We start from the raw sequence: 15,822 nt of genomic DNA, 5'->3' as shown, positions 1-15,822 counted from the left end.
AACCAGTGCTGAAATCATAGGTTGTTGCACTGCCTTGCCCCAAAGCCTAGGGCAGAAACTCCGCACATGAATAAGATCCCCGCACTCGAAAAAACCTCTCGGTATAGTGGACTGCTGACAAAAAGGTTGGACCCTAATGGCCTGAATACCCATTGGAGGAACCCTGGATAGCTAGGGGCGGTAGGAACTCTCTGGAATGGTGCCGAAATAAGGTCGCAGTGGAGCACCCCGAGGAGGAGGCGGTGTTGGATATGTGGGCCTGCTATATTGACCCCTCAGAAACTGACCTCTGCCCCCAGCCTGAGCACCACTGAACCCTCCAGAAGATCAAAACCGCTTATCCCTCGTCACCTGCTCTCGGCTCCACTGATGAACACCCTCGATCCTCCGAGTTATCTCTACAACTAGCTCGTACGTAGTCCCCATATCAACCTCTCGGGCCATAGTTGCCTAGATACCAGAGTGCAAACTTGCAACAAACGTTTGCACTCTCTCTGCATCGGTAGGAAGTATCATAAGTGCATGGCGAGACAACTTAGAGAACCTCACCTCATACTCGGTCACTGACATCTGACCCTGCTGGAGCTGCTCGAACTGAAATCGTAACTCTTCCCTCTAAGAAGGTGGAATATACATATCCAGAAAGGGACGCATGAACTGATCCCAAGTCAAAGGAGGAGAACCTGCTGGTCTGCCGAGAAAATAGGACTGCCACCATCTACGGGCCCTACCCTCCAACTGAACGGTGGTAAAGTCCACCCCGTGGGACTCTAATATCTTCATGTTGTGCAGTCCATCCCTGTACTGATCAATAAAGTCTTGGAGGCCCTCATGTCGCTCACCTCCAAAGATAGGAGGGTGTAGTCTGGTCCATCTATCCAATAGCTTATGTGGCTCGCCGGCCGCAGCTGGTCTGGGCTCAGGTATAACTGTTGTAACTGGCTGGGCCCCGCCCACGGGTAGTGCTCCCGGGGTCTGATATACGGTAGCTGCATGCCCAGGAGCCTGAGCAATAGGGGCTTGTGCTCCCCCTCCCGCCTGAGATGTGGTCGAGTCTGCTGGAAATAAACCAACTTGAGTCATAGAATCCATGAACCGCAATATACGTCCATGACCTCCTGTAATCCCGCTGCAGACATGAAATCCACTGGGGCCGGCTCTACTGCGGGAACCTCGCCCTACTCCTCGATGATTGGATCCTCAACCGGATCCACTGGTGGCATGACTAGAGAAACTCTAGGATGACCTCGTCCTCATCATGAGCTGGAGCCCTCCCTCATCCTCGGCCTCTAGCAACAGGGGGATTAGCTCCTCCATGATCGGGTTCTCACTATCTGTGAGAGAATAAGAGAAAGATACTTAGAACAACATCAACTGCACGATAGGAGATGAAGAAATAGTAGTTTCCTAACACCCTATAGAATCTCGAAGATAAGTACGGACGTCTCCGCACCGATCCGCAAGACTCTATTAGGCCTGCTCATAACTTGTGAGACCTACGTGAACCAAGTGTTCTGATACCATGTTGTCATGACCCAATTTCTCCTATAGGTCGTGATGGCGCCCAAGGTTTCCATCAGGCAAGCCAACGGTGAACTGCCCATGTGATTACTCTTTTTAATAAGTTTACAAGTAATTAAATTTCATTTATTAAGAAATTAAGGAGTAGAAAATTTAATAAAATAAAACGAAGGCAACTGAGTGGGCAATTATAGTGATATAAATACTCCAAAACTATAAAGTCTACTAGTATGTGTGCCAAGACCTGGTGTCACAAGTGTATGAGCAACTAGTAGAATATACAAAACTCTAACTACTATCCGAAATAAAGTAAACAGAAAGTAGATACAAAAGAGAGAGAGCTCTAGGTGTTGCAAAACGGCTCAGGAAGCAGCTCACCACTAGGCCTCGGGGTAACGGGGGTATGCGCCGGTATGACTGCCAGATGCACCTGCCTCAGATCCTACATGGTTAGTGCTGAAGTGTAGCGTGAGTACATAAACAATATGTACCCAGTAAGTATCTAGTCTAACCTCGAAGAAGTAGTGACGAGGGGTCGACTTCGACACTTACTATAGGCAAACAATAAAATACAGAAATTCTAAATAAGCATGGGCTATGTAAATAATAATAAAACTCAATAACAAGCAGTGAATAAATAATTCTTTCACCAATGGTAAATCCCAAGTCAATTTCCATCATTAAATACTTATAACCTCTCAAGCCATAAAACAATATCAAGGATAATTAGGCTTCGAGTATTATCACGCACGATTTATGTTGAGGTCGTACAACCTGATCCAAAATAATATGTACACTGTCGAGGGTCGAGCGGCACGAACCATAGATGCATCTATTATACTGCCGAAGCGTTCGGCCCACTCCACAAGAAGAGAGAATACTTTATGAACATCCGATTTAAAAGCTATTACAGGGTTAACACACGAAGAAGCACAATTTCTATTCACAGTCAACTAACCCGCCAAAACTCAAGTAAGTGGAAGTTGGTCTTTTACAATTCCCCTATCAAGTTCCAATATAATTTAGGCTCTTTAATCAACAAATATGGTGCAAACATTACAAGTATTTCAAGATTTGGGTCCTAAATGACCCGGACATAAGCATAATTAGTAGCTACGCACGGACTCTCGTCACCTCGTGCGTACATATCCCCCACAGTTAGAAGCAACTAGTAATTTAAATCACCTACGGGGTAAATTCCCTCTTACAAGGTTAGACAAGAGACTTTTCTCGTCTCAAAGCTCACTTCTGATCCACATATATGCCTTAAATCCTCAACTCGGTGCCAAACAACCCAAAACTAGCCAAATGTTATATAAATTAATCAATACATGTCCGAAAGTTCATAATCTAACTATTAGAGTAATTAACCAACCCCAATTGAAAGATTCCTAAAATTCACCCCTAGCCCACGTGCCCGGATTTCGAAAATCTTTGAAGATAATTGTTACTCATAACCTCATGAACTCAAATATATAATGTTCACCCAATTTCTTAATCGTTTTGGTGATTAAATCCCATTTTTATCAAAACCTAGGTTTTTTAACTAAACTTTGATAACCCAAAAGGTCAACATTAAATTAATAATTATTTCTATGTTCTAAGACCTCGAAAAGCACAATTCATCATTTCTCGACTTGCGTGCGCAGTCCGTATAACTTTTCGGAAAGTTTTTATATGAAAAATTGATTAAAATGTGAATAAAGCCTTAAAACTCAACTAAGTTGACTTTAGTCAACATTTTGAGCAAACGCACCCGGATCAGTATTTTGATAGTTCCGGTAGGTCAGTATCGTTATTTGAGACTTGGGCATATGCCCAGAATCGAATTCGGAGGTCCCTAGCTCGAGTTATCACATGTTGTCGAAAGTTTTAAGTTTAAAGGTTTAATGACTTAAGAAATTTGACTAATGTTTGACTTTGTTGATACCGGGTCCGTATTTTAGTTTCGGAACCCGGTATAGCTCCATTACTATATTTATGACTTATCTCCCAAATTTGATGTGAAACGGAGCTGGTTTGACGTGATTTAGGCGTCCGGTTGTAAAAATAGAAATTCTAAAGTTTCTTAAAAATTTCATTTGATTTGGTGTCCGATTCATAGTTCTAGGCATTATTTTGGTGTTTTGATCATACGAGCAAGTTCGAATGATATATTTGGACTTGTGTGCATGTACGGTTTAGAGCCCCGAGGGCTCGGGTGAGTTTCGGATAGCCTACGGACCTTATGAACTTTGGAAAAATCTGGTTTTGGAGCTTCTGCTGTCATCTGGTGCATGGTGCTTGGCGATCGCGAAGCCATTCCCACGATCGTGAAGAGAAAATTATGAGCCGTGATTTTTACCCTTCGCGAAGATAGGCACGCGATCGCGGAAGGTAAGCTCTCAGTACACCGTGAACGCGTAGAGTTGATCGCGTTTGCGTATAAGGAATGAAGGCATAAGTTGGGCACGCCATTTGTGCTATGCGATCGCACAAGTCAGTATGTGATCGCGTAAGGCTGAGAAAATATTCTCTGTAATCGCATGACCATTTACGCGATCGCGTAGAGTTAAAAATCTGGGCAACCAAAATATGATTCGCGATCGCAAAGAATTATCCGTGATCGTGAAGAGTAAAATGGACCTGGTCAGAAATAGTTCTACGCAATCGCGAACGAATTCTCACGATCGCGATGAGCAAAAAATCTGAATGAATTCTCGAATCTCGCAATCGCGAACGAATTTTCTACCATTTTTGATTTTGAGCTCGGGTAAGACAATGTTCGGGCGATTTTTACGATAAAACATTGAGGTAAGTGTTCTTTATCGTATATTGATTATATTTTATGATTCCATACTCATTTACATATGAATCTGTGAATTTATGGAAGAACAATCAGATTTTTTTAAAATCTTCCAAAAAATGTAAAATCAAGATTTGAAGGTCAATCCGGTGTTGGAATTCGATAATTTTGATATGGTTAAACTCGTATCGGAACGGGTGTTTGGATTTTGTGAGTTTTTTCGGGATTCGAGATGTGAGTCCCGCTGTTGATTTTTGAAATAATTTTCGCATTTTAATCCGGAAAAATTAGTAAATTCATATGAAATTAATTCCTACGATTTGTATTGAATATATTGAATTGTTTATGACTAGATTTGAGGATTTCGGACACTAGTTCGCGAGGCAAGGGTATATTGGAAACTTGAATTTGGTTGTGTAGCAAGGTAAGTGTCGTGGTTAACCTTGACTTGAGGGAATAGAACCCTTGAATTATTTGCTACGTGAATTTCATGTGTAACGATGTGTAGGCAAGGTGACGAGTGCCTAAACTTTGTCAAATTAATTATTTGCTTAATTATTTAAATATCTTAAATTGTTTTAAGACACAAATTAATTATTATAATAATTATTTCTCTCCTATTCCTTGTCAAATATTAATTCTTGAATTTCTGCAATAATTGTTACATGCTTATTTAATTTATGTGTCTTAATTGCTACTTGACATTTAGCATATTAAAAATTAGATTGCCTATTTTCTCCCTGATTTCCACAATTAATTGCTACTTGTCATTGTTTGTTTCATAAATAAATTATAATTATTGTATGCCTTTATGCTTAATAGTTTCTCATTGAACGTGGTATTTATTGGAGTATTTTTATTTCATTTAAGAGTTGTTAAAATATATAGGGGGATCGAGTTGCACACCACAACGAAAATAAAAATAAATATATTGGGGGATCGGGTTGCACGCCGCAAAAGATTTATTTAAAGTTTATATTTTTGGAGCGGGTTGCATGCCGCAACGGAAATTTATTGAGGAATTATATTGTTGGGGCGGGTTGCACGCCGCAACGGAGATTGATTGAAATAATAATTGGTTATGACTGCCGAGTTGACTTCAACTGTTAAAATGAGTTACCTGATTTATTTCTATTATTGTTGTTATTATTATTATTATTGCGTACAGGTTAATGTAAGTGACCTGCCTTAGCCTCGTCACTACTTCGTCGAGGTTAGGCTCGGCACTTACAGAGTACATGGGGTCGGTTGTAGTCATACTACACTCTACACTTCTTGTGCTGATTTCAGAGTTGGTCCTAGTGGCGTACTATAGACGTGCTCGGATTTCAGCTACCCAGATGAGACTTGACGTATAACTACACAGCGTCCGCAATTCTGAAGTCCCCGTCTACTTTATTTTAGCTGTGTGTTTTCTTTCAGACAGCTTTATTTGTATTATTCTAGAAGCTTGTGCACTTGTGACTCCAATTCTGGGATGGTATTTAGATATCGCGATTATTTTGGAATATTCACTTTATTTCAGACTTTATTTCCGCATTTTTTTTCTTGTTATTAATTAACTTAAAATTTTGTTAAAAATGGCCAATTATATTCTAATGTTGGCTTGCCTAGCAAGTGAAATATTTGGCTCCATCACGGTCCCGAAGGTAGAAATTTCGGGTCGTGATTGTTGGTATCAGAGCACTAGGTTACATAGGTCTCACGAGTCACGAGCAAACTTAGTAGAGTCTGAAGGATCAGTACGGAGACGTCTGTACTTATCTTTCAGGGGCTATGAAGTTTAGGAACAATATCACTTCTTTCTTAACATGTCGTGCGATTTTATTTCCATCATCGATGATTGAACCATTCTATTCTTATTCTCTCACAGATGGCGAGGACACGTAATACATCCACCGACGGACAGGGACAAGAGCCCCCGGTAGTAACTATGGCCATGGGTAGAGGTCGAGGCCGAGGTCGTGCTAGAGGCCGAGGCAGAGGTATAGCTCAATCTAGAGCTAGAGCAACAGCACCTGTTGTAGAACCTCAGGTGGATCTTCAGGAGGAGGTTCTAGTTTAGAATGTATCAGTTGGACTAGTTCAGGTCCCGGAAGGATTCATAGCTACTCCAGTGCTTCAGGATGCTCTAGTCCGTTTGGTGAGTCTTATGGAGGGCGTGGCCCAGAATGGTACATTTCCAGTGGCACCAGCCATCTCACGGGCTGGGGAGGAGCAAAAACTCCCACTACTCCAGCTTCGGAGCAGATGGCTCCCCAGAATCAGGCTCCAGCAGTCCCGCCAGTTGGGGTAGTTCAGCCAGTTGTTGCGGCATAGGCCGGTGATAGGCCCGCCATGTCTTTTGAGGCCTTATTGAGACTGGATAAGTTTACTAAGATCTTTTCAGTTCACTTCAGTGGTACACCTTCTTAGGACCCATAGGATTATCTTGACCACTGCCATGAGGTGCTTCGGAACATAGGTATAGTTGAGACCAATGGGGTCGATTTTGCTATATTTCAGATGACGGGTTCCGCCAAAAGGTGGTGGAGAGATTATACATTGACCAGACCAGTTGGATCACCTGCATTGACCTGGGAGTAGTTTTCGTGGCTATTTCTAGAGAAATTCCTCCCTATCACATTGAGAGAGGATTACCGCAAGCAATTTGAGCGTCTACAGCAGTGCAGTATGAGTCCTGTTTTATGGATTTAGACCATCATGCTCTCCTTTTACTACCCACTGAGGGGGAGAGAGTGAGGAGGTTTATTGAGGGACTCACTCACCCTATCAGGCTTCAGATGGCCAAGGAGACCGGAAGTGAGATTTCCTTTCTGGCGGCTACTAATGTCGCGAGGAGGATCGAGATGGCTCTTGCATAGGAGATAGGGCAGAGGTCTGATAAGAGGCCTCGTCAGTTTGGTGGTTTCAGGGATGCCTCGTCTGGAGGCAGGGGTAATTTTGGTAGGGGTCATCCTCCCAGACCGTTTCATTTAGCACTTTAGGCATCTCCCAGTGCTTCAGGGAGTCACGGTCCTATTATGCCTTACTCTGGGCAGCCAGCATTTAGTGCACATACAGCTCCTATCAGTGCACCACCACTCTAGAGTCACTACAACGGTTATCCGGCCCGTTCGGGTCAGCTTCAGCTTCAGCAAGCACAGCATCAGGATTGGTGTTACGAGTGTGGGAACATTGATCACATCAGGAGGTATTGGCCTAGGTTGTCGAGTAACAAATCTCGACAGGATTCTCGTGCCATCATACCGGCACCGGTTGCTTCATCGCCTGCTCAGCCAGCTAAAGGTAGGGTCAGGCAGCTAGAGGTGGAGGTCAGGCCATTAGAGGTGGAGGTCAGACCGTTAGAGGTGGAGGCTAGCCAGTTAGAGGCCGTCCTAGAGACACAGTTCAGAGTGGTGGGGCCTAGCCCCAATTTTATGCTTTTCCAGCTAGGCCTAAGGCCGAGTCATCCGATTCCGTGATCATAGGTACTATTCCAGTTTTCCATAGAGATGCTTCGGTTCTATTTGATCTAGGATCTACTTATTCCTATGTGTCCTCCTATTTTACTTCGTATTTGGTTGTGCCTCGTGATTCTCTGAGTGCTTCTGTGTGTGTATCTACACCGGTGGGAGACTCTGTTATAGTAGACCATGTCTATCGTTCGTGTGTGATTACTATTGGTAGTCTTGAGACTAGTGTGGATCTTCTACTTCTTGATATGGTAGATTTTGATGTCATCTTGGGTATGGATTAGTTGTCGCCTTATCATGCTATATTGGATTGTCATGCCAATACGGTGACCCTAGCCATGCCGGGGTTACCTCAGTTAGAGTGGAAAGGAACTCCTCATCATTCTACCAGCAGGGTTATTTCTTATATGAAGGCTCAGCGTATGGTCGAGAAAGGGTGTCTAGCCTATTTGTCTTATATTCGCGATCCCAGTGCAGATGTTCCTTCTATGGACTCAGTACTAGTTGTTCGTGAATTTCCAGAAGTATTTCCTGTAGATTTGCCGGGGATGCCACCCAACAGAGATATTGACTTTTGTATTGATTTAGTTCCGGGCACTCAGCCCATTTCTATCCCACCATACCATATGGCTCCGCCGGAGTTGAAAGAATTGAAGGAGCAGTTACAAGACTTGCTTGATCAGGGATTCATTAGACCCAGTGTCTCTACCTGGGGTGAACCAGTATTAATTGTAAAGAAGAAAGATGGTTCAATGCGAATGTATATAGATTATCGGCAGTTGAACAAGGCTACTATCAAGAACAAGTATCCACTGCCAAGAATTAATGACTTATTCAATTAGCTTCAGGGTGCCAAGGTGTTTTTAAAGATCGACTTGAGGTCTGGTTACCATCAGTTGAATATTAGGGCATCTGATGTCCCTAAGACAGCTTTTTGGACTCGGTATAGGCATTACGAATTCCTAGTGATATCATTTGGGTTGACAAATGCCCCAGCAGCATTTATGGATTTGATGAATCGGGTGTTCAAGCCTTATTTGGATTCTTTTGTGGTTGTATTCATTGATGATATCTTGATTTACTCCAGTAGTCGAGAGGAGCATGAGCAGCATCATCGGAGTGTGCTTCAGATTTGAAGAATAATCAGTTATATGCTAAATTTTCAAAATGCGAGTGTTAAACTCAGTTGCCTTTTTGGGGCATGTTGTATCGGCAGAAGGCATAAAGGTGGATCCTAAGAAGATTGAGGTTGTTCAGAATTGGCCTAGACCTACTTCAGAATTTTCCTGGGTTTGGCAGGTTATTATCGTCGGTTCGTGGAAGGGTTTTCATCTATAGCAAGCCCATTGACCAGACTGACCCAGAAAGGTGCCCCATTAAGATAGTCATATGAGTGTGAGTTAAGCTTTCATAATCTCAAGACTGCTCTGACTATGACGCCAGTATTGGTATTACCCACAGGTTCAGGATCTTATACGGTATATTGTGATGCATCTCACATTGGGCTTGGTGCAGTATTAATGCAAGATGGTAGGGTGATTGCATACGCGTCGCGACAATTGAAATTTCATGAGAAGAACTATCTTGTTCATGACTTAGAATTGGCAGCCATTGTTCATGCGCTGAAGATTTGGAGGCATTACCTCTACGGTGTCTCGTGTGAGATATTTACTGATCATCGTAGCCTTCAGTATCTGTTCAAACAAAAAGATCTTAATTTGAGGCAGAGAAGATGGTTGGAGTTGTTGAAAGACTATGATATCACCATTTTGTATCACCCCGGAAAGGCTAATGTGGTGGCCGATGCTTTAAGTAGAAAGGCTGTGAGTATGGGTAGCCTTGCTTATATTCCGGTTGGTGAGAGACCGTTAGATGTATATGTCTAGACTTTGGCTAATCAGTTTGTGTTAGATGTTTCAGAACCTAGCCGGGTTCTAGCTTGCACAGTCACTCGGTCTTCTTTATATGAGCGCATCAGAGAGCGGCAGTATGATGATCCTCATTTACTTGTCCTTAAGGACACGGTGCGGCACGGTGATGCCAAACAGGTTGTTGTGGGGGAAGATGGAGTTCTGCGAATGCAGGGTCGTATTTGTGTGCCTAATATGGATGGGCTTCGTGAATTAATTCTGGAAGAGGCCCACAGTTCCAGGTATTCTATTCATCCATGTACCGCCAAAATGTATCAAGATTTGTGGCAACATTATTGGTGGAGGAGAATGAACAAGGATATAGTTGCATGTGTAGCTCGGTGTCTGAATTGTCAACAAGTTAAGTACGAGCATCAGAGACCTGGTGGTTTGCCTCAGAAGTTAGAAATTCCTGAGTGGAAGTGGGAGCATATCACTATGGATTTTGTTGTTGGGCTTCAACGGACTCAAAGAAAATTCGACGCAATTTGGGTCATTGTGGACAGGTTGACCAAGTCAACACATTTCATTCCAGTGGCAGTTACCTATTCTTCAGAGCGGTTAGCTGAAATTTACATTCGTGAGATTGTCCGCCTTCACGGTGTACCCGTGTCTATCATTTCTGATCGAGGTACGTAGTTCACTTCGCACTTCTAGAGGGATGTACAATGATAGTTAGGCATGCAGGTTGAGTTGAGTACAGCATTTCATCCACAGACAAACGGACAGTCAGAACGCACTATTCAGATTTTGGAAGATATGCTTCGCGCTTGTGTTATTGACTTTGGAGGTTCTTGGGATCAATTCTTGCCATTTGCAGAGTTTGCCTATAATAATAGATACGGGCCGAGCATTCAAATGGCTCCGTATGAAGTATTGTATGGGAGGTGATGTGGTTCGCCAGTTGGCTGGTTTGAACCGAGAGAGGCTCGGTTGTTGGGTACCGATTTGGTGCAGGATGCCTTGGATAAGGTCAAAATTATTCAGGATCGACTTCGCACAGCTCAATCTAGGCAAAATAATTATGTCGACCGTAAGGTTCGTGATATTGCATTCATGGTTGGAGAAAGAGTATTACTCCGAGTTTCACCTATGAAAGGTGTAATGAGGTTCGGAAAGATGGGCAAGTTGAGCCCTAGGTATATTGGATCCTTTGAAATTCTTGAAAGGGTGGGTGAAGTAGCCTACAGGCTTACATTACCACCTAGTTTATCAGTGGTTCATCAGGTGTTCCATGTGTCTTGCTACGAAAATATCATGGTGATCCGTCTCATGTGTTAGATTTCAGCTGAGTCCAATTGGACAAGGATTTGACTTACGAAGAGGAGCCGGTAGCTATTCTAGCCCGACATGTCCGACAGTTGAGGTATAAGAGTTATCTTTCAGTTCGGGTGCAATGGAGAGGTCAGCCGGTAGAAGCGTCTATCTTGGAGATCGAGTCGGACATATGGAGTAAATATCCACACCTTTTCACCAGCTCGGGTACTTTTTCTAATTCCGTTCGAGGAGGAACGTTTGTTTTAGAGGTGGAGAATGTGATAACCCAAAAGGTCATCTTTAAATTAATAATTATTTATATGTCCTAAGACCTCAAAAAGCACTATTCATTATTCCTCAACTTACGTGCGCAGTCTGTATAATTTTCCGGAAAATTTTTATATGAAAAATTAATTAAAATGTGACATAGAGCCTTAAAACTCAACTGAGTTGACTTTGGTAAACCTTTTGAGCAAACGAACCCCAATCAGTATTTTGATAGTTCTGGTAGGTCCGTATCGTGATTTGTGACTTGGGCGTATGCCCGGAATCGAATTCGGAGGTCCCTAGCTCGAGTTATCGCATATTATCAAAATTTTTAAGTTTAAATATTTAATGACTTAAAAGATTTAACTAATTTTTGACTTTATTGATACCGGGTCTATATTTTGGTTCTGAAATCCGGTATAGCTCCATTACTATATTTATGACTTGTCTGCCAAATTTGGTGAGAAACGGAGCTGGTTTGACGTGATTAGGGCGTCCGGTTGTTAAAATAGAAATTCTAAAGTTTCTTAAAATTTTTATTTGATTTGGTGTCTGATTCGTAGATCTAGGCATTATTTTGGTGTTTTGATCATACGAGCAAGTTCGTATGATATTTTTGGACTTGTTTGCATGTACGGTTTAGAGCCCCGAGGGCTCAGGTGAGTTTTGGATAGCCTATGGACCTTTTGAACTTTGGAAAAATCTGGTTTTTGAGCTTCAGTTGTCATCTGGTGCATGGTGCTTTGCGATTGCGAAGCCATTCCCGCGATCGCGAAGAGGAAATTGTGAACCGTGATTTTTACCCTTCGCGTTCGCGAAGATAGGCACGCGATCGCAGAAGGTTAACTCCCAGTGCACCGTGAACGCGTGGAGTTGATCGCATCCACGTAGAAGGAATGAAGGCATAAGCTGGGCACGCCATTTGTGCTACGCGATCACGTAAGGCTGAGATAATGTTCCCCGCGATCGCATGACCAATTACGCGATCGCGTAGAGTTAAAAATCTGGGCAGCCAAAATATGATTCATGATCGCAAAGAATTATTCGCGATCGCGAAGAGTAAAATGGACCTGGGTAGAAATAGTTCTACATGATCGCGAATGAATTCTCGTGATCGCGAATGAATTCTCGTGATCGCGATGAGTAAAAAATCTGAACAAATTCTCGAATCTCGCGATCGCGAACGAATTTTCTACCTTTTTCGATTTTGAGCTCGGGTAAGACGATTTTCGGGCGAGTTTTATGGTAAAACATTGGGTAAGTGTTCCTTATCCTATATTGATTATATTTCATGATTCCGTACTCATTTACATCATGAATCCGTGAATTTATGGAAGAAAAATCAGATTTTTATAAAATCTTCCAAAAATGTAAAATTAAGATTTGAAGGTCAATCCGTTGTCGGAATTCGATAATTTTTGTATGGTTGAATTCATATCAGAACAGGTGTTCAGATTTTGTGAGTTTTGTTTGAGATTCGAGACATGGGTCCCACTGTTGATTTTTGAAATAATTTTCGGATTTTAATCCGGAAAAATTAGTAAATTCATATGGAATTAATTCCTACAATTTGTATTGAATATATTGAATTGTTTATGACTAGATTTGAGGATTTCGGACACTAATTCGCGAGGCAAGAGTGTATTGGAAACTTAAATTTGGTTGCGAAGCGAGGTAAGTGTCGTGGTTAACCTTGACTTGAGGGAATAGAACCCTTGAATTATTTGCTACTTGAATTTCATGTGTAACGATTTATAGGCAAGGTGACGAGTGCCTATACTTTGTCAAATTAATTATTTACTTAATTATTTAAACATCTTAAATTATTTTAAGACACTAATTAATTATTATAATAATTATTTCTCTCCTATTCCTTGTCAAATATTAATTCTTGAATTCCTGAAATAATTGTTACATGCTTATTTGATTTATGTGTCTTAATTGCTACTTGACATTTAGCATATTAAAAATTAGACTGCCTATTTTCTCCCTGATTTTCACAATTAATTGCTACCTGTCATTGTTTGTTTCATAAATAAATTATAATTATTGTATGCCTTGATGCTTAATAGTTTCTCATTAAACATGGTATTTATTGGAGTATTTTTATTACATTTAAAAGTTGTTAAAATATATGGGGGGATCGGGTTGCACGCCGCAACGAAAATAAAAATAAATATATTAGAGGATCGGGTTGCACGCCGCAAAAGATTTATTTAAAGTTTATATTTTTGAAGTGGGTTGCACGCCGCAACGGAAATTTATTGAGGAATTATATTGTTGGGGCGGGTTGCACGCCGTAACGGAGATTGATTGAAATAATAATTGGTTATGACTGCCGAGTTGACTTCAACTGTTAAAATGAGTTACCTGATTTATTTCTATTATTGTTGTTATTATTATTATTGCGTACAGGTTAATGTAAGTGACCTGCCTTTGCCTTGTCATTACTTCGTTGAGGTTAGGCTCGATACTTACAAAGTACATGAGGTCGATTGAACTCATACTAAACTCTGCACTTCTTGTGCAGATTTCAGAGTTGGTCCCAGTGGCGTAATATAGACTTGCTCGGATTTCAGCTACCCAGAGGAGACTTGAGGTATAATTGCACAGCGTCCGTAGTTCTAAAGTCCCCGTCTACTTTATTTTAGTTGTGTGTGTTCTTTCAGACAGCTTTATTTTATTCAGACCTTTATTTGCATTATTCTAGAAGCTCGTACACTTGTGACTCCAGTTCTGGGATGGTATTTAGATATCGCGATTATTTTGGAATATTCACTTTATTTCAGACTTTATTTCTGCATTTGTTTTCTTGTTATTAATTAACTTAAAATTTTGTTAAAAATTGCCAATTATATTCTAACGTTAGCTTGCCTAGTAAGTGAAATGTTAGGCGCCATCACGGTCCCGAAGGTAGGAATTTTGGGTCGTGAAATTCCATTTTTATCAAAACCTAGGTTTTTCAACTAAACCCATAATTTTCACAATTTTACATATTAAAATCAATCCATAATCTATGTATTTAACTTACGTTGGATAGAAATTACTTACCTTCAATAGCTAGGTGAAATCCCCTCTCTAAGAAGCTCCAAAATCGCCTAAGAAGTGAAATAAATGAGCCAAAATGGCCTAAGTCCCATATTAAATGGACCTCACTGCCTCCAGCATTTTCGCTTCTGCAGACCTAGGGCTGCATCTGCGGTGCTGCACCTGCAGAAAAACCATCGCAGGTGCCATCCTAGCCCAAGTTGGCTGACTCCGCTTCTACGGACGGGCTCCCGCTTCTGCGGTCCCGTCTTTGCGAAGAGTCTGCGGTCCAGGCCTGGCTAGCCTCTTCTCGCACCTGCGGACTTCTTATCGCAGAAGCGAGGCCGCTTCTACTGATTTACCTCTACTTCTGCGGACCAATGGACACACGCCCCAAGTCCAAAATCATCATACGAACCTATTGGGATCGTCAAATCCCGGTTCCGAGATCGTTTACTAGAAATGTTGACCCAAGTCAAACTTAACCCTTTAAAGCCCATATTAAGGAACTAAGTGTTCTGATTTCAACCCGAACCCTTCCAAACCCGAACTAACCATCCCCGCAAGTCACAAAACAGCAAAAATACATACGAGGAGTCTTATTTAGGGGAACGTGGATCTAGAAAGCAAAACGACCGGTCGGGTCGTTATAGTTACCAAAGAAAATAGGATTCGAGGCTCAAAGGGGCTAACTAAGATACACAACAATTAGGCGGTTCACAAGCATATAATTGGCTTACAAAGAAATGCCTATATCACTTCCTAGATAGAACAAAACTGCTATTTTGCTTTGCAAATATCTAGGGCAAGTTCTAGACTTCAACTGGCATGCATAGAATATTACCAAATACCTCACATGCACATTGGCACATAACTCACTTAGGATCGGATCTATCCCAACTCTCTAGTCAAAGCAGTTAGGCAAAGTCACAATCCAACAATTTAAGGCACTTATACATGATCAAGAACTGAGCCTAGGTGTCACAAATAAGGCACTCACCACTCTCAAGGAACAACAAAGTTAAGAAATATTGTCTCAAATAAGCACAACGACACAAGATTCTCTTTATTCGTATAAAAGAAAAACTAACTACACCCGGTTCAAGTAAAAATCCTTGGAAAAGAACCGTAGCACAAAGAAAAACCAAGGAGGAATTGTTACACTACCTAAAAAAAATATATTTTAGGAAAAAAATGTGATTTTTTGGTTAAATTTTTGTTTCGACTTTAATCCCTCAAGAAGACAGTCGAGGAAATCCATCGTTGGGAAGAGTCTATTTTTTTTAATTTCCTAAAATAATGACGAAACACACACACACACACACACACACACACACACACACACATATATATATATATATATATATATATATATATATATATATATATATATATATATATATATATACATCCCACCCCCACACTTTAAATTATGGCATGTCCCTGTCACACATAAGTAAAAAGTAAGAGGTTAAGGACCTACCTTGAATTTTTTCCATTTCCGAGAACTTATGAACTCCACCCCTAATTTTGAATTCATTCCTAGTTTTCACTCCTTGGGATTATTTATGGAACTCATCAGGACAAAGTCATCTGAATA

This window comes from Nicotiana tomentosiformis, chromosome 1, assembly GCF_000390325.3.
Source record: "Nicotiana tomentosiformis chromosome 1, ASM39032v3, whole genome shotgun sequence".
Lineage (NCBI taxonomy): Eukaryota > Viridiplantae > Streptophyta > Magnoliopsida > Solanales > Solanaceae > Nicotiana > Nicotiana tomentosiformis.
Note: the sequence above shows the minus strand (reverse complement) of the source record.